Here is a 23,911-nt window from a genome sequence, read left to right as displayed (position 1 = left end):
GGCAAAATTGCATCATGGTGAACCAACATATAATACCCTGATTCTCCAAAAGGGGAAATGACTGAAAGAGTTGTATAATAACGAACGCTACCAAAAGGAGGAGTTAATGTCTGGGAAGATAGCAAACAATGAAATAGATAGTAAAAATAAAGATGGTACAAAATAGAAGGTAATCCTGGGGAGAGTATGTGAGAAAAAAAAATCAAATGACCCCCCCCCCCAAAAAAAAATGTATACCTGGGCGAAATGTATTAGGTTGTCATGAAAGTTCTTGCGGAATTTTTAGTTTTGATTCCAAATAATGTATTTTCCAAAGTTTTCGTTATAATACCTTTATTTTATACACAATTTTAAATTACAATCGTTTTAAAACAATTGTCTTTTTTTCAGAACCTTGAATACAAAATGGAAAAAAAAATGCAAATTCGCACAATTTTCTTATTTCAATTCAAGCTAGGCCGAAAAGCTGTTGAAACAGTTCGCGATATCAACGAAGCGTTTGGTCTAGGAATCACTAGTGAACGCACGGCACAATGGTGATTTAAGAAATTTCGTGGCGGCGGTGCGAGTCTTGAAGACGATGAGTGTAGTCATCGGATGTTAACAACGATCAATTAAGAACCTTAGTCGAAGCCAATCCACGTACAGATGTTCGAGACCTTGCTTCTCAATTAGACGTAACGTATACGACGATTTCCAACTACTTAAGAGAGTTTGAAAAGATAAAAGCACTTGATAAATGGATGTCTCACGAATTGAACGACAATCAAAAGAAACGCCGTTCTGAAATGTCATCTTCCCTTCTTTTACGCAACAAGAACGACCCGTTTCTCGACCGGGTTTTGACTTTCGATAAAAAATAAATTCTTTACGACAATCAGTGACGCTCGGCTCAGTGGTTTGATGCTGAGGAAGCTTCACGACACTTCGCAAAAAGCCAGTGTTGCATAAAAAGAAGGTGAAGCTGACTGTTTGGAAGTCTGCGACAGGTCTCATCCATTACAGTTTTCTGAATGCAGGTGAAACCATTACGGTGGAAAATTACTATCAACAAATGAATTAAATGCATCAGAAACTTCGACAACAACACCCAGCATTAGTCAACAGGAAAGCCCAATTCTTCTCTACACCAATGCCAAACAACGTTGCTAAACCGACCTGGCAGAAGTTGAACGAATTGGGCTACGAACTCTGCCTCGTCCGCTATACTCTTCAGACCTCTCGCCTACTGACTACCACTAATACAAGCATCTCGACAACTTCCTGCGTGAGAAATGCTTCGAACGCTTGAGCGATATCAAAAACGTATTTCAAATTTACTTTTATTAACATAACGAAGCTGTCATGTGAACGATTCGCGCATGAGTAATCGTGGAACAGTTGACACATAAAAATGCGATGACCCTCAAGTACTAATTTTCCACTTTTAACCCCTTAGCAGCCCTTTTTCCGGTTGAAACCCGATTAAAAAGTTTTCTACATGTCTGATATCCTATATACCAAATTTCAAGTCGGTAGGTCAAACATTCGTTGAGTATATGAATTGAGAATTCTCCTCACACACGCACACACATTCTCACTTTTCTAGATGTACAGATTTGTCCACCAGGTTTCAGAAATGAATCTCCAACAGTCTTTGTTTGATCTACGTCCAACGATGAGCGCACCTGCACCTGTATACAACGTGCAAAATGCTCAATAACTCTGACCCACTCTTTTCTTGAAATTGCTATGGTTTGATGGCCCTCTTAAATTCAAGACTATTTCGCAGAGTATTTTAATATATATTATCTTTGAGATAGTTCTATAGATCAACAACTGAAGGGGGGGTAAAATCCAGTGAGTATGGAACCTATTCAGAATCACCCCCGCTTACTGATGAGACGATCACCAAAGTGTCTCCAGATATGATTGAACACCGATAAAACTGTTGAACGTTCATGATTGAAACTTGGAAAAAGCAGACATAGACTAAAGTTTATGTATGTATGTAGCCATGTATGTATGTATGTATGTATGTATGTATGTATGTATGTGTGTATGGTCTAATCACGTTGACACACCGGTTCTCATCAGATCAACGAAGTTAAGCAACGTTAAGCCTGGCTAGTACCAGACGGGTAACCATTTGAGAATTCTAGTCGCTGTGTGTACTCTCCGCTTATCTCGGCATTGTTTCCAGTCGTCCTGAACCTCCACTTGCCACTGGTATGTGACAGTGTCCACTCAGGAGATGTGTGGTTGGAGATAACGCAACGTTTGCCACAATAATTTCATGCGCGGGCATCCTTTCAGTGGGTATCCATAGTCTATCAAGAGTGAAAGAAGTCATTATATATGTATGTGTGTATGTATGTTTTATTTTAATGGGAACGTCTCCAGACAAGACATAAAGCCACTTCATGTAAGGAGGTAAAAATACTACATACCACTTTAAACTAAACAAACAACAAATATTATGGATAGATTCTAACTTAATAAATAGCAATTCTCTCCCCTTTGCCAGAAATATCGCTCATGGAATGTGAGGCCTAAAGGACAAAATAAGAAAAGCAACAGTTACGAGGCTCTGAAAGGAAACCCAAATTACACCCTTTACTCTCGCGTACAAAATATATTTCCATCGTACAAAATAATATAAATTTGTTAATGATTCATGCTATGAATGGCATTCAAGAAGAGGTGACTTTTTAGCATAATAGCATTTTTTAATTAGCGGACGGGGGCGCCCGGTGTTGCCGGGTCGTAAAATACGCTTAAATATATTTTAATTCATGCAGGTTTTGTATTCATTATTATAGAGACAATTCTCTTTTGAATATTATATTGTACCTAATATATAGTAGTAATTTCAAAAGTTTAAAAAAAAAAAGACTTTGATGCCATCAGCTAGAATCGAAACCAAAACATTTAGCGCTCCAACCGCATTCCTTACCGCTTGAGCTATTGGCAGATAGATAAGAAAGATTTAAAATCAAACCACTTAAAGCTATGAATGAATTTGCGTATACGCAAAAGTAATAGAAATATATCATCTATCCAAACAGATTATACTCGTTATAAACCATACTTCATATATGATTACTATTTTCTGTTAATGTCAGTGTTATATAACCAGCAGTTTAAGAGTTTATCGGTTAAATAATTACAGAGATAGAGAGACAGACACCCGCATACATCTAGTGTTTTATTTATATAGATGAAATCCATAATTTTGGAGATCTGTGACCCTTACAAATAAGTTACCAACGATATTCTTCCATGCACTGAGCACTGAACCCCAGGATACCCAGTCCCCCGCTCTAACCTCTTATCTAAGCCTGCAAATGCTAATTGCGATTTGATAAAACTGTCGCTGCTGACACGCCATGATTCTCCGAGCGATTTGACAGGAAAGTACTACCGGTTGGGACCACGTCTCTTTCCGGAGAGGAACACTTACAAACAGTGATGGCTAGGCGAGACAAGTTAATAGTGACTTTGCCTGTCACCAACAGAGACGGGGTCATCCAGTCAAAAAAAAAAAAAAAGGAAATCCCCCCGAAAGGAAAATGACAGCAACAGAGGTCCTCTGTCTGATCTGCAATCATTGAGACAACAAAGATACGCAGATGGAGCCAGCAGTCAGGGTGCAGCATCCTACAATCAATCAGGATTCAACTCAGCAAAAAATTTAAAAAAAAAAAAAAAAAAAGGATAAACAAAGGCGTGTGTTAAGGAACGACGTTGACAGCAACCTTTAATCGTGGCAGAAGTTCCAGCGATTTGGGAATTGGTATTCAGCTTGAAAAGTCAAAGGCAATGTTTCGGATTTTTTTTTTCTTTTTTTTTAGATGAGGATTGAAAATGTTGTTTCATCTATATTATTTGGACTACAGTTCTTATCTTGGATGTTATTCTCAATATCATAACAGTGCATGTGAGTGCGTGGGAAAATAGCAGCAGCAGCGAAGGATGACTGGTTTGTGAAGAGATTAGCAGCAGCAGTAACCGAAAAAGGCGCGTTTGCGAATTAGGAAGTGTGCGCGAGAAGAAAAAAGAAAAAGGAAAAAATACACCACGTGATCGCCAGAAGCAAATTGCGAGTTCGAGAAAAATGAACGTGTACACTTGAGGACGAGAATGGGCCGACTGTGGCCGGGATGCGGTCGAAAGAAGGAGAAAACCAGACTAGATGGACATGTGGCAGCGAGAGACTGTTTTTAAGTGGTGTCGAAACGGGAGAGTAACAGCAATAAAAACTTTTGTTAAAAAAAGAAAAAAATGCCGACTGGGATTTTTATTTATTTCTTTTATTTGTTTGTAACAATAATTCGGTCGATGTCACATTGCAATGCTATTTTTAGTGCTTTTTAGAAATAAGTATCCATGGACTTGCTATTATCACGTGAGTAGTACCGACTATGAACAGAGAAAAATGAATGAAATTCCGACTTTTACCGAAATCTAGTGTGTAAACGCCTATGTGTCTGCCTGTCTCATTATTTTAAAACTCTATCTCTTCCGAAACTAAAAGTCGCAAATGATTGTTTTTTTTTGTTTTTGTCTTTTGTTTTTTACATGGGGGTCACCACTTATCAAGGCCCAGGAGCCACTCGGGGATAAGGGTTATTGTGTGTACACTAATCAGTGGGATAGTATCGTAGTAATAGTTAGTATTGGGGATTTGATAAGGTGTCATTACTGAAGGGGGCGGTTCATCAGGAATTTGTTTGTGTTGGATTTGAAGACATCCAAGTTAAATTCGGGGGGGGGGAACAGGCAAGCGGCAGAGAATTCCACAGGTGTGCAGTTCTAAGAAAGAAGCTTTGTTCATGGAATCTACGTTTTGATTTAGGCACGGATAAAGAGTGGGAAAAATTATTGACAGTGGTTTCAGCTAGTCGGGTGTTTTTCGTGAAAGATTTGCGGGGGGGGGGCAGACGGATCGTTCTTTTATGGGTCTTTAGCCGGTTAAAATAGTTTTTATGCGGTCAAAACGGGATCAAAATTGAAAAAATGGTTATACATTTTGTACATTCATCTTAATTCATTTTTGATTTTTAATCAGTTCATATGCGTGTCACATTGGTACAGTGGTAACGTCATCAGCTTTTAAATTTACAGTTTTACATTCGGTTTCGATTCTAGTTGATAGCATCCAAATACTTTATTTTTACTTTTGAAATCACGACTCTATAATAATATATACGAAATCTGAACTAATTAAAATATATTTAAGCGTATTTTACGACCGGACAAAACCAGGTGTGCCCCCCCCCGCCTGATTGTATCCCAAAATACGCGATATTACTTGTCAGGCGATTATCGTTTACTTAATTAGAAAGCTCAAGTTTCGACTTTTAACGTAATCTATTTCGATAACTTTATTATCTCAGCAACTTTTTATCTGGCATTTTTGGGATACCTTTTCGTTTAGATTTATTCGAAGGGTTAGATTAGGGATCGTTTAGGATTAGATTTAGGTTGCGAAAAACAGTTGTGCAAAGAACTGAAATAACATAACCGAATATAAGATAAAATCGACAGTTTATTTTTGGAATAGGCATTCATAGATCTGAAATCGTGATTATTTGTGAAGTGTTATGGCGTAAGAAGTTCCGTCTACGAACGGAGAAAGTCGAATTACGTTTCGACTTTTACCGATATATATATATATATATATATATATATATATATATATATATAAGGTGTTGTTAGTTAGCGTCTTTCAATCAATTAAATGATCAAGTTCTGACTTTTACGTAATTTTTTGAATACTTTTATTATTTTGTAACGTTTCATTCTGAATTTTCTGAATAAACTTCCATTTGCCTTTACTAAACGAGTGAGATAAGGGTTAGTTTAGGATTAGGTTACGGTAAGTTTAAAGTTAAGATAAAAACAACTCGGTTTGTATTGTGTAAAGTACCGAAATAACGGAATATACTTAAATACGTAATAAAATCAATATTTGCTTTCGTTAAATTCGTGTGCATTTTACGAGTAGGTATCTATACGATCTGCAATTGTGACATAACCAGTTCCGACTGCGGACGAAAATAGTCGACTCAAATTCCGACTTTTATCGAAATATAATGTTTAAAAAAAGGGTTGTGTGTGTAAAACGATTGTTTGTAATTTTTTTAATTTTTTTTATTTGTTATTTATTTTAAATTTCTTATTTATTTTTGTAAATTTTGCATTTAATTTTTATTTATATTTTTATTCTTTATTTATTTTTAAATTTTGTATTTTTAAACATTTTTTTAATGTTTTCAATTTTTTATTTTAGATTTTTTCTTTATTTTTTAATTTTTAATTTATTTTCTAAATTTATTTTTATTAAATTTATTTTTATTAAATTTTTTATTTTACTTTTTAATTTAGTTCATTTTTTATTAAATTTCTGTATTTTAAAATTTCGTATTAATTTTTGAAAACTTTTTATTGCTTATTCAAAAAAAAATTATTTTAATTTTTTATCTATAAAAACTTTTATTTTAAAATCTTTGATTTAATTTGATTTTTAAAAAAAATTGTATACCAATCCTATGTTTTAAGTTGTTTTAAGTTGAAAATTTTTTATCTTAATATTTTATTTTTAAAAAGTTTTAATTTTTAAAATTTTAATTTTTAACATCTTTGATTTTTAAAATATGTTTATTTATTTTTAAAATTTACAATTTAGGCTGTACTATTGAAACCGTAGCCTACCCCAAAGAAAATACATTTATATTTTAACTGCTAAATATTAACATAACAAATTTAACTAATAATATATATACTGCTTATGGCCGTCTTACGACGGGATTTGAACTAGTATTGGTTGGTATTTGTTTCTCAAAGCTTTTTTTTGCTTAATGAATAGAAACAGAAAATATACGCTAAAGTAGTCCTTAGTTTTTGAATTGGGATGTGTTTGAAAAAAAAAACTATTTTAATTGCTCTACTTAAATATAATTGGCAATTTATTTATCAAGCGATCAATATCTTATATATATTATATTCATCCTCCTTCATTGTATTCATTATTTCATACAATGGCTAATATTTTCGCTTCTGTCTCTTTCTTTCTTCATCCTCCCCCCCTCTCTCTCTCTCTTTCTCTTTCTCTGTTATTTAACAAATAAATTGTGGAAAGAGCTGTGATACAACAGATAAAAGCGCTAAGCGTAATCAGTTACAAGTGACAGTCTTATGGTGGTTGAAGTTTCAATCCTCAGCACGGGTGATACTAAAAATACAATAATTAGTTACATAAGATTTCTGCCAAGTCATGGTTGAGAGAACAAGAGCAAACCACTACCGTGTATTAAATAAAGATAACCCTTTGGAACTCTTTACTAACTACTGAGATTCCAGAGTCTGACAAGCCACGTCTGAAGAAGGCCGAAGATTACATCAACCGAAACGTTGTGAGAAAAAACATTCAAGATGAGAACATAGGTTCGAAATAATAAAAACTAAAGGCAATGGTCTATGAGGTTAATCTATTGACGAGTGGATCTTTTGTAGAATAGGATCGCCAAAGAAATACCCCCCGCCAGAAATTCAGCATAATTGATCCTAATCATTCGCGACGGTATCTATTAACCCAATCACTTCCCCCACCTTGATTCGAGCTGAGTAAATAAAGTGTTCATATTTATCGACAAAATTGCGATTTTATGGTTAGAACGAAACTCGTTCGTAGAACGAATCCATTCCGTCACATTTTGAGCAGCGACTTTGGGTCACGTGGGTTTCATGGCAGTTGTGTGCGGGGTACGCACGCGCGCGTGTAAAGGTCAGATTATTGTACTGAATCGTTGGGTTCACACGTTCATTCATAAACGAAAAGGAAGGAAGTTTTTGAGTCGTCATAGGTAATAACTGAAAATTACTTACATTTATAAATTAGTTTGGGGCGGGAAGGGGGCAACCGGTACTGACAGGCAGTGCGCTGATGGAAAGCGAGATAAGAGAAGGGAAAAAAGAGAAAAAAATGTTACAGAAAAAACTTACAGTTGCCTTCTGGATCTAAGAAAATACGAAATTTCTTTCCGTGAATATGCGAACGTTTTATTGTTTTGTTTTGTTTGTTTTTGCTTTTTTTGTTTTGTTTTGTTTTGTTTTGTTTGTTTTTGGTTTAAAGATGAAGGGTTTATTAAATGAAGAAAATGATGAATCTGCTCCCGACTGCAGAACAATTAGACACGAAACTTCCATGAGCAAAGTTTCTTACCAACGTTTACAGAACTAGTCGCATGTGCAGCAATGCCGCGAGGCTGCTTCGCACTAGCTACAACATGGTCATTTTCAAGTCAAATGAAACCGGTTTCTTAAATAATAAAATTCCGCCGATGACCACCATTATTACGAATCATCATCGTCCACCTGGCGCTCATTCGCTCATTATACTCGAGTGACATTTTTGGTGCAGTCAGATCAGGCTGCTGGAAAATGGCTCCCTGGCTCAAATGCACCTACATTAACACCTTTTTTTTTTTAACTCTTTTGAACAACTAAGTCATGTTTTGCGAAGCCCAAAAACAAAACAATCTCCCTACCCCCCTCCTTTTTTTTTTCTCACCCCTACTTCCCTACTCAACCAAACCAATCTCCACGAATAAATATGCGAAAATATAAAGAGCTTGAAACATAAAAGTTTTTTTCCAAAATAACTGGATTCAGCACTGAATGACCCAAAAGGAGTTGATATACCATAAAACAAAACAAACGAGTGACATTTTGGCCTTCATAAGTGGTGAAAGCTAAATATTTCATTTAACAGTAAGAAATCTATCACTTTGGATGGTGGAAAAGTTTGTTGTGATCAGACCTGTCGAGATTCCCCGCTAGAGACGCTTGATCCAATATGCGATAAAATCAATCTGCATCCTGAAAAAAGGGGGTAATGCCTAGGATGATAGCATCTTAGTGTGACAGAACCGCTAGTGCTGGTAGCAGCAGCCGAATGAAAAAAAAAATAGCCAAAAGCACGAAGTGGCGTACAGAAAGAGAAAAATGCACCTCCTGGTGAGGATTGGGGAAAGAAATTGCATGACAAGGAAGATGGACGTAAGATCCGTGGTGGTGAGAGACTTTTAACAACATGGCAGACGACATAGACTCAAAGACTTTTGAAACGGCAGGCAATGCGTTATTTTGGAAGAACCAAGAAATTAATTCATTCCAATACAAGTCGAATTTTCTTTTTCTTTGTTTACTTGCGACTGTCTCAGACACAACGTATTGGGTCCGAATGTTAAAACAGAACCAGAGAACACGGATTAAATAGTGATGTCCATTAAAGTGAATTTTCGACCAGAGAGACGATAGTGCTTAAATAAATCGAACTGGGTGTTAATATAAGCAACTTCTAAAAACAGGGTTGCTGAGTACGAGGTTTTGGAAGGGTTCGAAGTTAGACTCATGAGAATGCTAAAAAATGGAGTAGGATTTATAACACTCGAAAAATCAACAGACAATGTTGTAAGACTTTAATATAAGGAATCACACTTTAATAGATTTTTTTTAATCGTAGTAGACGAAATCAAAGTCTGACTTTAAACCTTCCAATCTTTGATATTGAAAGACAATGAACACCCCTGTGAGGGCGGCTGCGTGTGTAATTGTGAAACAAAGGTTGCGCAATCACCAACCACACCTCCCCTGAATCGGCATTGCTTGATTCCAGTGGCAAGAAGAAATCCAGGGTGACTGGAAACAATGTCGAGATAAGCTGAGAGTATGGTATTCAGAAATAGTCGCCCATCTTAGTACTGACCAGGCTCAAAGTTGTTTAATGTTGGTGATCTAACGAGAACCGCTGTCTAACGTAATTATGCCATATATAATCGCGCTAATAACGTAAAAAGTAGTATTAATAATATTTATTAGTAATTCATCGGCGTTGCCAATGTTGGTTAGCGGAGTAATATTCATATAAGAATGTTATGCAGTCTGAGTTTTTTTTTATCTCGAAATAAAATACCGAGAGTCTAAAATACTGGAAAACTTTAAAATGAGTATTCAGTGTCGGGAACGGATATTTTGAAATTATAGGAGTCGAAGTCGGGATTTTAAGGAGTCTTAGGAGTAGTAATCTGATAATATGATCTATCACCCTGCCATCATATTTCAAAGAAAAAATGCCGTCCGAGGAAGAGCCACCTTCCCAGGCTTTTTCAGTCTCTCTTTGAGAAGGGGTTACTTTTCTGCTAATCACCTACCGAGGATTGCTGGTGGGGGCTACACAGGCGTCTTTTGTAATGTCAGTGTTCCACCTGTAGAGCGTCGAATTTCCAATCCCGCTTTCCGAACCTAGTGTCGAATTTCTCACGGTGGGAGAGAACTAAATGCTACGAAAGTAACAATAATTTTTTTCCAGGGGATAAAACAGGAAATGCGAAACAAAGAAGAGGAGGAGTAAAAGTAAACAATAAAAAAGAACGAAAAAAAAAGAAACATTGAAAAAAGAATGAGAAAACGCATAAAAACGAGATTGGCAGAAGAAATAACGGAATATAGGACAAAAGAAAACGAGTAATGAAGATGGAAATTTATAAAGAGATGGAATGAGAGAAACGATGAAGAAACAAGAATGGAACAAAGACAGAAAAATAAAAAGAAATAAAGAAACGGTGATGCGAAACTAATGATACGATGAAATGTGTGAAGAGTGATAAAAAGAAGGCGAAAAGTGGTCGTTGATTGGTCAGAAGTCTGAAGCACATTGTACTAAAAGTGGCTCGCCTCGGGGATCAATTCTCGGCCCAACCCTCTTCTTGATCTTCATTAGTGTTATTTCGAATCAAATTCTTAGATCAGTCGTCGACATTTATAAAGACGATGCAACTATCTATGGCAACACTTTGAAGAGCGTTACTAATAAAAAATTTCTGATCTCTCTCTCTCTCTCTCTCTCTCTCTCTCTCTCTCTCTCTCTCTCTCTCTCTCTCTCTCTCTCTTCAGAGCTAGTGCACGTCCTGCAGGGGGGAACATTTTAATTCTGCCCAGTTTAAGCCATCGTTACCAAGATAGTGTTGTCTCACCGTCCACTTAAGAAATGCGTTAACCCTTATATTCAAGTAGGCTTTTATAAGCGGTGACTCCTTGATTAAAAACAAAAACTAAATACGAGGTAAGGGGTAAGTAAGAGAAAACGAAAAGAACGAAAAAAGAAAGAAAAACAGAATAAATAACGAGAAGGGAGCAAAAAAAAAAAATTATAGGAATAAATAATAGAGTTGTCATTCATAATTTGATAATACACGCATTAATTTATCGCTTTATCAATGATTAAAAAGATTAAGGAATAATAATTAGGAAATGCCTTTTTTCAAAAATAATATGCAAATTAGTTGACGTTGCGACTCTGATCGCGGTTGCATAAGCAGTATATAAAAGATAGATCGCGTATCTCTTGTGTAAAGTTAAGTTTTGACTTTACCGTTAATGCGAAAAATGGGCCCAACTTTCGCAAAGTTCCATTCATATATATATATATATATATATATATATATATATATATATATATATATATATATATATATATATATGTGTATTTAATCACGTTCACCCCTAACAAGGCATATCACCACTTGGACGTGAAGGGCCACTATTTGGAACCAAGCCTAGGAAAGATTAACAAGATGTTGGTTTACGCTACATTTAAACTTCTGCATATCAGTGAGTAATCTCTCTATTTTTATACTTACATAAAAAGGGGACAGCCCTTATCATGTAACATCAGCACAATCAGGGAGGCAGGTAGCAGGAAGGGAATTTCAAAGTCTAGCTGTTCAAAGGAAGAAACTATCAGAATAGAAAGCTTTCTGACACTAAGGGACCTCAACAGTGAAGGGGTGAGATTTTGTTGCTAAACGGGTTTGTCGAGGATATGTACATTGAGAGGCCACATTCGTCAGAGCACATTCCATTAAAAACAAGGCCGATAGCTATTAGTCGCGTGCTCTTGTGTAATGAATGAATGCGTGAATGTAGGATTGACATGAAATTCTTAAAGATAAACTAAAATGACCGAAAAATGGGCTGAAATGACTTAAATAAATAAAAAGTAAATGACTTAGAATGACGTTTTATGAACTTAAGGATGAATTGAATGACCTTAAGAATGACTTGAATGCTTAAAAAAATAACTGAAATCCTTCTAAAACAACTTGAATGATCTGGAGAATGACTTGAATGGCTTTGAGTGGGTGATCATTTTACATTAAATTAATACAGAAAAGTGATCCTCACTTTATATCACAAAGTTACAAACATAAGTATAGCATGTAGTAAGAACAGATACTACACTTTTATCTTAGCCAAAAGGCCAAAAAAGGGTATTTATTTGCTCCCCCACCGAGCAAATTAGGCACAAGACCGATTTTTAATTTGAGGAGTGAAGGGGAAATGGGGACTAACTCCCCGGGGAGTAGAGGAGCTGGATAGTGACAATTGGTATGAAGGGTTGCACCTACATTGACCAAGGTCTTATATGTGAGGCTGCACCCACATATGGTCTTTGCTTGCAGTATCTGCCGGAAAGATACTACACTTTGATCTAGGCATTTTGGCCAAGAAAAGCTTAAAAAGCTAAGAACAGCATCTATTAACAACATACCTTTGATCTTAACCAAAAACGCCAAACACAAAAGTGTAACGGACAGACCGACCAACAGACCGATTGACCGACGGAGTGACTTATAGAGCCGCTTGCACGCGACTAATAATTGTCAAACAAGCACAGAAATGCAACATTGCGGCGATGAGACAGGGGTTAGAGCTTAATTGACAAAGTGAGACCTAATAGATTGAAAATTGTTTTTTGGACCCTACCGAGAGGGAGAGGCTAGTGGTAGATGCACCAGCTCAGATGTGGCAACAATATTCCACGCATGGGCGAATGGTGGCATTGTAGAGGTACAGGATACTCTCAGGTGCGAGTAGTCTTCAAGCTCGTTAGAGGGAACCCATTTTCTTTGCGCAATGTATTTGTTCCCGTTTATATTGCCCGCAAATGTTAGGCCGAGGAGTTTGAAGGAAGAATTCTCGGGTAGGGTGTTATTTTTCATGGATATCGGCGGCTGTGATTGTATATATTTTTCCTTTTTTTTTTACATGGAGGTCACTACTTATCAAGGCCCGGAAGCCACTCTGGGATAAGAGTTATTGCGTGTACAGTAATCAATGGGATAGTATCGTAGTAATCGTTAGTATTGGAGATTTGATAAAGTGTCTTACTTATGGAGGGGCATAATCAGGAATTTGTTTATGTTGGACTTGAAGACATCCAAGTTGTAGTCAGGTGGGAAACAGGTAAACGGAAGAGAGTTCCACAGCCGTGCACTTCTCAGAAAGAAGCTTTGTTCATGGAATCTACGCTTTGGTTTAGGCACATATAAAGAGTGGGGAAAATTAATGACAGTGGTTTCAGCTAAACGGGTGTTTATCGTAAAAGATTGGCGAGGGGGGGCAGAGATTAGAGCTCAGACGAGCACTTGCCATGGAAATAACGATAAAATAAAGACAGGCTCGCAACGTCTCTTCTGTGGGAGAGAGGTTGCAGGGAAGAGAAAAGGGCATCCCCCACTAAGCCACGAAGTCTATTTTGTACTTTGTCAAGGCAAATGTTTGGCTGAGGAGCTTGAAGGAAGAATTCTCTGGTAGGGTGTTATTTGTAATGGATATAGGCGGTTGAAGAGGTGTCTTGTAATTGTTAAAGGAGAGCAACTTCTTTTATTGAATTAAATGTTATTTGTGAAAATGAGGTACACTATTAAAATGAAAAGAACATAACGCCATCGATATTATCCTGGTTCGACACATTACGTTGGTAAATAAATAATAAATAATCTGTAATTATTTAAATCTTTTGAATATTCTAATTTATTATGTTTATCTGTTTATCCAAGGTGTTTTTCTATTTAAAAAAAAATCTCATTGCTATAGCCTTCAAACACAATCCTTACATACTACGCACAATGCTTCAAGCATAGTACAATAATATATATATATATATATATATATATATATATATAATTATTTTTTTACTATATATATTAAGTAATGTGATTTATAATTTAAAATTTGAACAATTAAATTTCAACCAAATTAAAAATCCGTTTCATAAGAAGGAACAACAACAAAATCAATTATCTGTACGATCGTTTCGGAAAACAATGCTTTTTATTGTGGTAAAAATAAAAAAAAATTTTAAATACGAAGATATAAAAAATGCAACCACACTTTTAAGCTCAAGACAGGAACTAATATTTACATGTAGTCATAAACGTTGGTTTAAATTTAATAAATATAAACCACCTTAAATCATGATAAATTACTTATTAGTAAAAATAGATTACAATCTTTTTTTTTTTAGTAAATTAAGTAAGACTAATTATCCCCCTTACGCCCTTAATAAAAAAAATATGCCTAATTATCCCCCCTTACATTATGAAATTATATAAAACAACAACAACATTCGAATATAAACCGTGGCGTCTTTAAATCAAAAGTACGATAACAGAAATAACTTATTACACGGACATCCCCCCTTTTAAAACTCATCATTTAAAGAGGCGAAAAACTATAGCAAACATATATGAGTATTTTAACCATAGTTCCTGATTTCAAAAGGCGAAAAATTAAAAGGTAAATTTTTATACCTATATTTTTTATGTATATACCTCTATATCTATGTATATGTGTGTCTATTTTTTTTTCATATATATGCATATATATTTTTTTAATACTTTACTCAAGGCAAATTTATAATTCAAATTCAAACCTATATATATATTTTTTTCTATCTATAACCTATATTAAACTTCTTATTAACTTTAAATTCAGACCTTTTATTTTAATTTTTTTCAGATACATCTGCCTTACTTTTAATGCTAGGTTTAGTTATGGTGTCTTTTAGATTTAATAAAAACCCTTCAAAATTTTCTGACGAGGAGACCTTGCTTATTAAAAAACTATATGTAATTATTGTTCGTAACTGGATATTTACCACAATAAAAAGCATTGTTTTCCGAAACGATCGTACAGATAATTGATTTTGTTGTTGTTCCTTATGAAACGGATTTTTAATTTGGTTGAAATTTAATTGTTCAAATTTTAAATTATAAATCACATTACTTAATATTGAATTAGCTCCAGGATATCTACCTATCGAACTTATTATATATCTAAATTACAACGAGCACTTTCTCTTTCCCATATTTCAATTACACTAGTAATTTCACTGTTACATTGAAATACACTCGGCTCTTTAGACTATTGCTCTAATCTCCTTTAAATTATATATATATATATATATATAAGGCTAGACTACCCGTGACGCGTTCGGTCAGAATATGTTAAGGATATATGAGATTATAACATATATGACATAAGGTTAAGTATATATATTAGCTATGGAATAGTGAGTATATTAATCATGATAAAATTATGCGCGCTTGCGAGTACAACGATGGCCACCAATTTAGCCATAAAGAATTGCATTGCTTAATATCCGGAAACTACTTATTTGCGGAAAAATTAAATGAAATAGTCGTTTTCAGCATAGTCGAAAACCTTTAGAAGTCATCATTTTAAAGGAAAATGTTAAGGTGGAAACCAAATAAAAAAAATTACGAAAAATATAAGAACAAGTAGTTAATAAAACATGTTAAAAAAAACAGTTTGTAAAAGAGTTAAAAACATTTAATTTTAAAAAGGAAGCACAAAATAATTATTATAAGCTCTATTTCCTATTTAGTTTTATCAAGCTTTTACATCTGGTTGAGATTACTTTATAAATATTAACTCTTCAATATTTATAATATACTTTAGTTTTGCCATATTGGATTATTTTGGCACACTCACCGTAATTCTTATATATATATATATATATATATATATATATATATATATATATATATATATGTGCATAAAAAGTTACATTATATAGTGTTTGTCATCCTTACCTTAAAATTCGAATGGCTTTATAAACAAAAAAGTGCAACTCTTAACGAAATCACTTATCACAAGTCAACGGCCATGTTTTTGTAATGTTAAATGTTTTGCGTTTGTTTTAGCGTCTCAAATTGTAGCATGAAAATGCATTAAAAAGTTTTAAACTTGTTAAAAAAATGTAAATGAAAAAGTATTTTTTTCTTTTAACTGTGTGATACTGATTCCAACTAAAAGAATTTAATTTTGTTTTTATTTGCATATTTTAAATACAAAACATTTTGCGATTAAAAAAGAAAAAAAAACCTTCATGGCTTTGTTTTCATTCTAACTTCGCGGTTAACTTCGCGTACAGTAAAGTCCAGGCCTTAATATTTGGCCTTGAAAAGTACTGTCCACCATCCTTATATGAGGAACCAGCATCGTTGTGAAATATCAACTAAAAGATGAGGATAATAGTCCGCAAATAAATAAATAATATTCATCTAAAAAGACTTCCATTCGACTAATATATATATATATATATATATATATATATATACACGAACAAACAGTTAATAAAACCTGTTAAAAACACTTTCAAAAAGAGTTAAAAACATATTTAATCTGAAAAGGAAACACTAGATAAGTGGATAGTCCTTAATCCGCGGAGTTTTGAAGAAATACTTTCGTTCTCAGCAGAGGGTAGGAATTAGCAAAATGCGGGATCGGATTTTGTATGCAAAAGTATTTGATGAAACAACAAATAAGTCAAAGATCTTACTTGATAACAAAAAAAGTGAAGCAGAGGGAGTATGGTGAAGAAAAAGGTGATTACACGTGAATGGATAGTCTGGTGGAAGAGAAATAATCCAGTGACGGTAAAATCCAAAAATATAACTTCAAGAAAGTTAATTGAATTTCCATTTGCACACACATATATATATATATATATATATATATATATATATATATATATATATATATATATATATATATATATATATATATATGGTTCTTTCGTCGAAATAAATGGAATTTTGTTAAAAGGTATATGGATGTTTTTGTTCAAAATATATGGATTTTAATTAACAAGGCCGATAGCCATTAGTCGCGTGCTCTCGTGTAATGAATGAATGCGTGAATGTAGGATTGACATGAAATTCTTAAAGATAAACTAAAATGACAGAAAAATGGGCTGCAAATGACTTAAATAAATAAAAAAAGTAAATGACTTAGAATGACTTTAATGAAATTAAGGATGAATTGAATGACCTTAAGAATAACTTGAATGCTTAAAAAATAACTGGAATCCTTCAAAAACAACTTGAATGATCTGGAGAATGACTTGAATGGATTTGAGACTGACTGGTTGTAAAGTGGGTGATCATTTTACATTAAATTAATACAGAAAAGTGATCCTCCACTTTACATCACAAAGTTACAAACATAAGTACAGCATGTAGTAAGAACAGATACTACACTTTGATCTTGACCAAAAGGCCAAAAAAGGGTATTTATTTGCTCCCCCACCGAGCAAATTAGCTCGGTGGGGGAGCAAATAAATACCCTTTTTTGGCCGATTTTTAATGTAGGAGCGAAGGGGAAATGGGGACAAACTCCACGGGGAGTAGGGGAGCTGGATAGTGACAATTGGTATGAAGGGTTGCCCCTACATTGACCAAGGTCTTATATGTGAGGTTGGTATTTATTTGCTCCCCCACCGAGCAAATTAGGCACAAGACCGATGTTTAATGTGAGAAGTGAAGGGAAAATGGGGACCAATTCCCCGGGCAGTAGGGGAGCTGTATAGTGACACTTGGTATGAAGGGTTGCCCCTACATTGACCAAGGTCTTATATGCCCCCACATATGGTCTTTGCTTGCAGTATCTGCCGGAAAGATACTACACTTTGATCTTGGCCAAAAGGCCAAGAAAAGCTTAAAAAGCTAAGAACAGAATATATTACAACAGACCTTTGATCTTAACCAAAAACGCCAAGCACAAAAGTGTTACGGACAGATCGACGGATCGACCGACCGACGGGGTGACTTATAGAGTCGCTTGCACGCAACTAAAAATAAATTGATTTTTTATAAATGGATTTTCGTTCAAAATAAATGGATTTTAGTCCAAAATAACTGTATTTTAGTTTAAAATAAATAGATTTTTGTTCAAAATAAATGGATGTTTGTTCTTAAAGAAATTGATTTGTGGTTTAAAACATGGAGTTTTGTTCCAAATTAATGGACTTTTGTTTAAAATACATGGATTTGGGGGGGGGCTTTTAGAACTCACAAAAAAGTTGATTTTTTTTTTAAATTATTTTAATTAATAATGTTAACCAATGCTTAATAATTTTGTTTCTCATGGAAGGACTTATTTCTTTTTAATAGATAGGTATAAAATAGACTCTTTATATCTATACGTTGGTATACTACTTGAATATATCCCAGTAAGTTTCAAAACGTGACTTATCAGAGGAATAGTCAGCAAAATAACATTCATAGGCAGGCTGCACATTTGCTGGTTAATTAAAAACTACAAATTACGAGAGAAGTACTCTACAATATAAAAGCGAAAATGTGTGTACACGTGCATTTTTCTGTATGTCCGCCTTTGGCGGACATACAGAAAAAAACAGCTTCTCGGCTTCTTCGCTCATTCTTATAAATTTTTTATATGCTACACAGATAATAATATCACACACTTACGAAACGTGGTCGTAAATATATTTTATTTCAGCCACTTTTATCTTACAATTACAACAGAGTTCGCGCTGTTTATTCGTTTACTGCAACTCTGGCGTAAGATTTGACTTCGAAAAAAAACACATTCAATTTTTTAAATGCTTATTTTCGACTTATCAAAAGTCCCCGGCTTCCTGGCCTCATGCTATGTCATCTGAATATTAACCTCAAGGCTTCAGGTTCGAGCCTACCTACTTCCCAAAACTTTTTTCGCTGCTTTTTTGTTGTTTTTTTTTTTTTTTTATTTGAGCCTTCTTTTTTAATCTGCCACCCCAACACACACACGGGTACCCCGCCCCCACCATCGGGTTCGAGCCTACCTCCCTCCCAAAACATTTTCCCTGTTTTATTTAAAAAAAAAATGTTTTTTTTTTCGTTTTCTAATATTTGTTTTCGAGCCTACCTTTCTACTAAACACGCACACCTACAAACACCCGGGCAACGCCGGGTACCCCCGCTAGTCTATAATATAAAAGCGAAAATGTTTGTATGTGTGTGCATTCTTTTTTTTTTTTTGTATGTCTGCCAAAGGCTTTGGGGGGAACGCGCGGAGAGGTCATTGTTTCTTAGAACTTTTTATATACTCCCTAGATTCTAATATCTTCGATTTACGAAACAAGGTCGCGTTTATCTTTTATTTCAGCGACTTCTATGTTACAGAATTCGCGCTGCTCTGTGATTTCATTTCTCTATGTCGTGATTTTTGGCCTAGAAAACCATACGCTGACGCTCGTTAAATTAACTTTTTAAACGTTTTATTTAAACCATTATCACTTCTCTTCCGTCGTTGCGTCGTGGTAAGTTATCAAGCTATTCGCCTCGAGGTTTCGGGTTTGAGCCTACCTCCCTACCAAAACGCTTTTTTCTTTTACACCGACAAACACCCGGGCAACGTCGGGCACACCCGCTAGTATTTATATAAAAGTTAATAATGCAGTAATGTAAAGGTTAAAAGGATAATCCAAATGAAGTCCAGGCTTGATAAAGAAAAAGTTGCAACAATCCAAAGAAAATGCTGATTGGTCGGATGCAATGATGCAAATGAACTAGTCCAATAGTAGTTGTAATAATCCAAGTAGCTGATCAGTAAATATGAACATTAAAAAAAAATTAATTATCCTTGTAAGCTTCCCGGCGTTGCACGGTCGTAAGGGGCACTTAAATATGATATTTTAATTCATGTAGATTGCGTATTTATTATGATAGAGACAATTCTCAATCGATTATTATATTAAAACATGATATAAACTAGTGACCAAAACTTATGAGTTAGGTGTCGTCATCTGGAATCGAAACTAAAACCTAGAACTCTCATCCTCATTCCTTAACGTCTGTTTCACGACTAATATATATATTCACCTTTCATTCCTTCTTTAAAAAAGCAAATCGCCTGATCGTCGAAGACAAGATGCAAGTAAACAAGATCCACAGAGTTTTATGATTATATGGATATACATATGTAAGAAAGGGAGCTACCAATGCATATTAAAACGTGGTATGAATTAGTGAGACCAAAACTTATATGACTTGGTTGTCGTCATCTAAAATCGAAACCCAAACCAATGTATTCAAAATTTTATGCGACATTTTTTTTAAATACGTTTGTGTTTAAATGTCTATAACACGTGTTTCGAGCATGTCTAGCGACCTTCAGATGCCCGTTTTAAATATACGAACGCGCACTTGATATAAAATTAGAATGTAGCTGGATAACTTTGACAAATATCTCTGAGAAATGTATGAATCGATATCATCCTTCTCCTCCTCCCAGGTGTGAATTAAATAGAGTTGACTAGACTTTCAAGCTTTCGTTGTACAATTAATCTAGGAGAAGAAAAATTTGAAATAACACCAGTTTTTCTCTGCTTACTACATTGGCATTTTTATTGCAGTTGTTCTGAACTCTTTGGTTGGTTGGTTGGTTGGTTTGTTGTTGTTGTTGTTGTTGTTGTTTTTACGGCATATCAACCCTTTTAGGTTATTTAATGCTGAATCCAGTGATTTTGAAGAATAATTTTTTAATTTTTTTAAGTCTGTTTCTATTTAACCCATAGTTGGGACCCTAACAGGTACTACCTCTCCGGGTCAGAGTGGACCTGGGAGCAATGGCAATTAAAGGGTGGCTCCACACTCCCCAAATCACGCAAGCTGGGGCCTCACCATCGGATATAGTTAAAGGTCATATCCAGGACCTCTGAACTCTTTTTCACTGAACTCAGCCAATGCCGACAAATGAGGGCGTGATTGGATATTGCGCAACGCGTATCTCACAATATTCTCCGCACATACACCTCCGCAATGGATAATCATTGTCCCTCTAGATTGAAAGAAAGCCATTTATAATATAAATCTCACCTGTCTGCTTATGTATTTATGTATGTATGTGTGTATGCATGTATGTATGTATGCCTAAAACTTTTTACAGATTTGCACGACATCGGTATCGTTTGGAATTCGATCCTTCGGACGACAAATATCGAAAAATTGACTAAAAACATTAATTCCTTCATCCTCAACTGGGTTTTCGCCGATATTTTCGAAAGTCATCCCCTCTTTTCGATTGACTAGCCTTAATTTAAATTTATGTCACTTCCGGTTTGGCGATGGGCGCAACAGCAAAGATGTCACATTTTTTTTCACGTTCTTTTCTTCCTTCGTGGTACGGGTTCGATCCTGCCTGCGTACTAGTACCTTTTTTCCCCCTTTTTCAGAATTTTCCCTTTTTTCTTTTCTTTTTTTTTTCTCAACCAACACTCTTACACACACCTCCACTTCCTTTTCTGTCTTCGCGTCGCGGGTTCGAGCCTGCCTGTCTACTACGACTTCTTTTTTTTTTTTTTTTTTTTCTCAACACACACCTTCAAACACCCGGGCAACGACGGGCATCCAGGCTAATATGTGTGTGTATATATATATATATAGAGAGAGAGAGAAAGAGAGACAGAACGAATGCGTATTCAGATGTTTACAGTATTTATGGAGTCAGTCTCGACTATTTTCGACAAATCCCAAGTAAGTCTCTGAAATTGCCGAATAAATTTACAAGTGGGCAGGCAACTTTTCTTTTTATTTATTTATTTGTTTGTGTGTGTGTGTGTGTGTGTGTGTGTGTGTGTGTGTGTGTTTTCAACACTTTTTTTGCGGTTGGAGCAGGGAGGGGGCTAAAAATTCGTAAATTCCTTCAGGGACTGATACTCCGGCTGACTCCATGAGTACTGAAATCTACTGGATACCGATTCGTAAATATTATTTTTCTCCCTAAATAAGATGGTTTTCTGTCTTTCGCATTTATTCATTTTAATTGTGAACAGAATTTTAAGAATTTACACACAAAAAAATAAAATAAAACCTCTACAGGCGAGGACAGCATCTGTTTGCTTTTAATATGTTTGTTAAAATATTATTTTTTTTTTCTCAAGTACCTGTTTCATAAAAACGCTCTTATTTCGGCAGAAAATATATTGTATTAAATATACACTTAATATAAAATATAGCATAATTAAAATGTCACATTAAAGAAAATGGACACGCAGATGGTATCTGCGATATTCATACCGAAATGCGAACCTTGACATTTACTTCAGGCATTCTGCGATATCCTAGGTGGGGATTTGAGCAGTGATATGCTTGTTTAAATCACATCGTGATTTTATGTATGCTAAAACAGTCAGAGAAGGAAGAGAATTACAAAGACGAAAGATTCAAAGAAAAACGCTGTTAGAATAGAAATTTGTGCAACATATAGAGACCTCTAAAATGAAGCGGTAGGATTTTGATACTGGTAGAGTGGGTCGGGAGTATTTATGAGAGAGTACAAGTGTAGTTTGTTCAATACCGTTCGCACACTGCAGTGATTGGTGCTTAGCAGACAGGGCGGAACCTATTAACTGTCAATTTGCTTGTTTATTTCATTTCTTTCGGTAGCGGGGTTGTTTTATCGTTAATTTCCTTAATGGAAATCGCTTAATATTTCAGAGTAGCTCGTGATTCATCAATTCTATGCAATTGTTGCTTCCTATATGCATTTTTCTCCGGTTTAAAACGACAAAAAGTTATCTATCTATAAGTGACTTTTTCTGTGTGTGTGTGTGTGTGTGTGTGTGTGTGTGTGTGTGTGTGTGTGTGTGTGTTGGTGAGTGCGGAACGGTTTCTACCAAACTACTTTGTCAATTTGGCATTCGGACCTGTTGAACAAATTCAATTTGGTTTTTAGCTAGTAAAATATTTCTTAAGGGATGAAAATTTTAAAATTGGAACTTTACATGCGCATGCCGACTTAACGTACTCTTGTACGCATGCACAAATATACATTCATGCGTTAGAATTAGTTGTTAAGTTTTTATATCGATTTGTCGTTAGCTTAGATGGCGACGAATAAGGCTCAAACGCTTAATGTTTTGGCTTCAGTTCTTGCTGATAGCATCCAAGTAATACTTTTAAAAAAAAATTAAATCATTATTATATTTTGGGTACAATATAATAATCAGCAGAGAACTGGCTCTTTAATAATAAATCTGCATAAATTAAAATAGCATACTTAAGCGTATTTCTCAAGAATTTTTTAAGATGGTTGCAACTACCCTCGTCAGAGTAATTATGCAGTACTATTGTATATTATCTTATAGGTTATAAAAAGAAATTATTTGGTTCCCTATTCATAATGGTTGAATATAATTAGCAATAATGCACTCCTTCCAATCGCATAGTTTTGCTAAGATATATGACGAAGAAACATATACTACTGCACTCACGTCTCCGTATGGGGGTAATGCACGGAAGGATGGTATCATAACGAACGAACACATATTCCATTACATTGCCACTCAGGGAGGAGATAATGCCTCGGAGGATGGTCTCATGATAAAAAAAAACGGATACTATCTACGAAATGAGAAGATAATTCATGGTAGGATAGTCTCATGGCAATGCATCATATACCACACTATCCATAAAGGAGCAAACGCCTGGGAGGAGGATATCCTAACAATAGTACAGATGCTAGACCTACTCCTTTAAAAAAGGGAATCCCTAAAAGGATGGTTTCTTGACAACAGAACAGAGAAAATCGGTGAGAAAATTTGGGGAAACCCATGTCAACAACAGAATTCATCTTATGCATACGAAATGAAGGAATGAAGTGAGCAACTTACGGCATTTTGTTTGGTTCTTTATTTTTCAGTCTTTTGAATTGTTTTTGCATCTTTCTATTCCGCATCATAACTAATGTATCGTCATAATTATGAAACCCTTTG

The 23,911-nt window shown here is 35.0% G+C and overlaps 1 long non-coding RNA gene and 2 pseudogenes across 1 annotated transcript in view; 1 reads left to right on the top strand and 2 right to left on the bottom strand.

The window, feature by feature from the left end:
* Positions 1 to 23,911, top strand: part of LOC145280238 (uncharacterized) — a 357,840-nt gene that overhangs the window by 290,759 nt on the left and 43,170 nt on the right. The window lies entirely within an intron of this gene.
* Positions 12,181 to 12,316, bottom strand: LOC145280524 (U2 spliceosomal RNA; annotated as a pseudogene).
* Positions 17,288 to 17,424, bottom strand: LOC145280614 (U2 spliceosomal RNA; annotated as a pseudogene).

The sequence above is a fragment of the Euprymna scolopes genome, chromosome 7, assembly GCF_053919585.1.
Source record: "Euprymna scolopes isolate OS-2025 chromosome 7, ASM5391958v1, whole genome shotgun sequence".
NCBI lineage: Eukaryota > Metazoa > Mollusca > Cephalopoda > Sepiida > Sepiolidae > Euprymna > Euprymna scolopes.
Note: the sequence above shows the minus strand (reverse complement) of the source record. Positions and strands in the feature narration are given on the sequence as shown.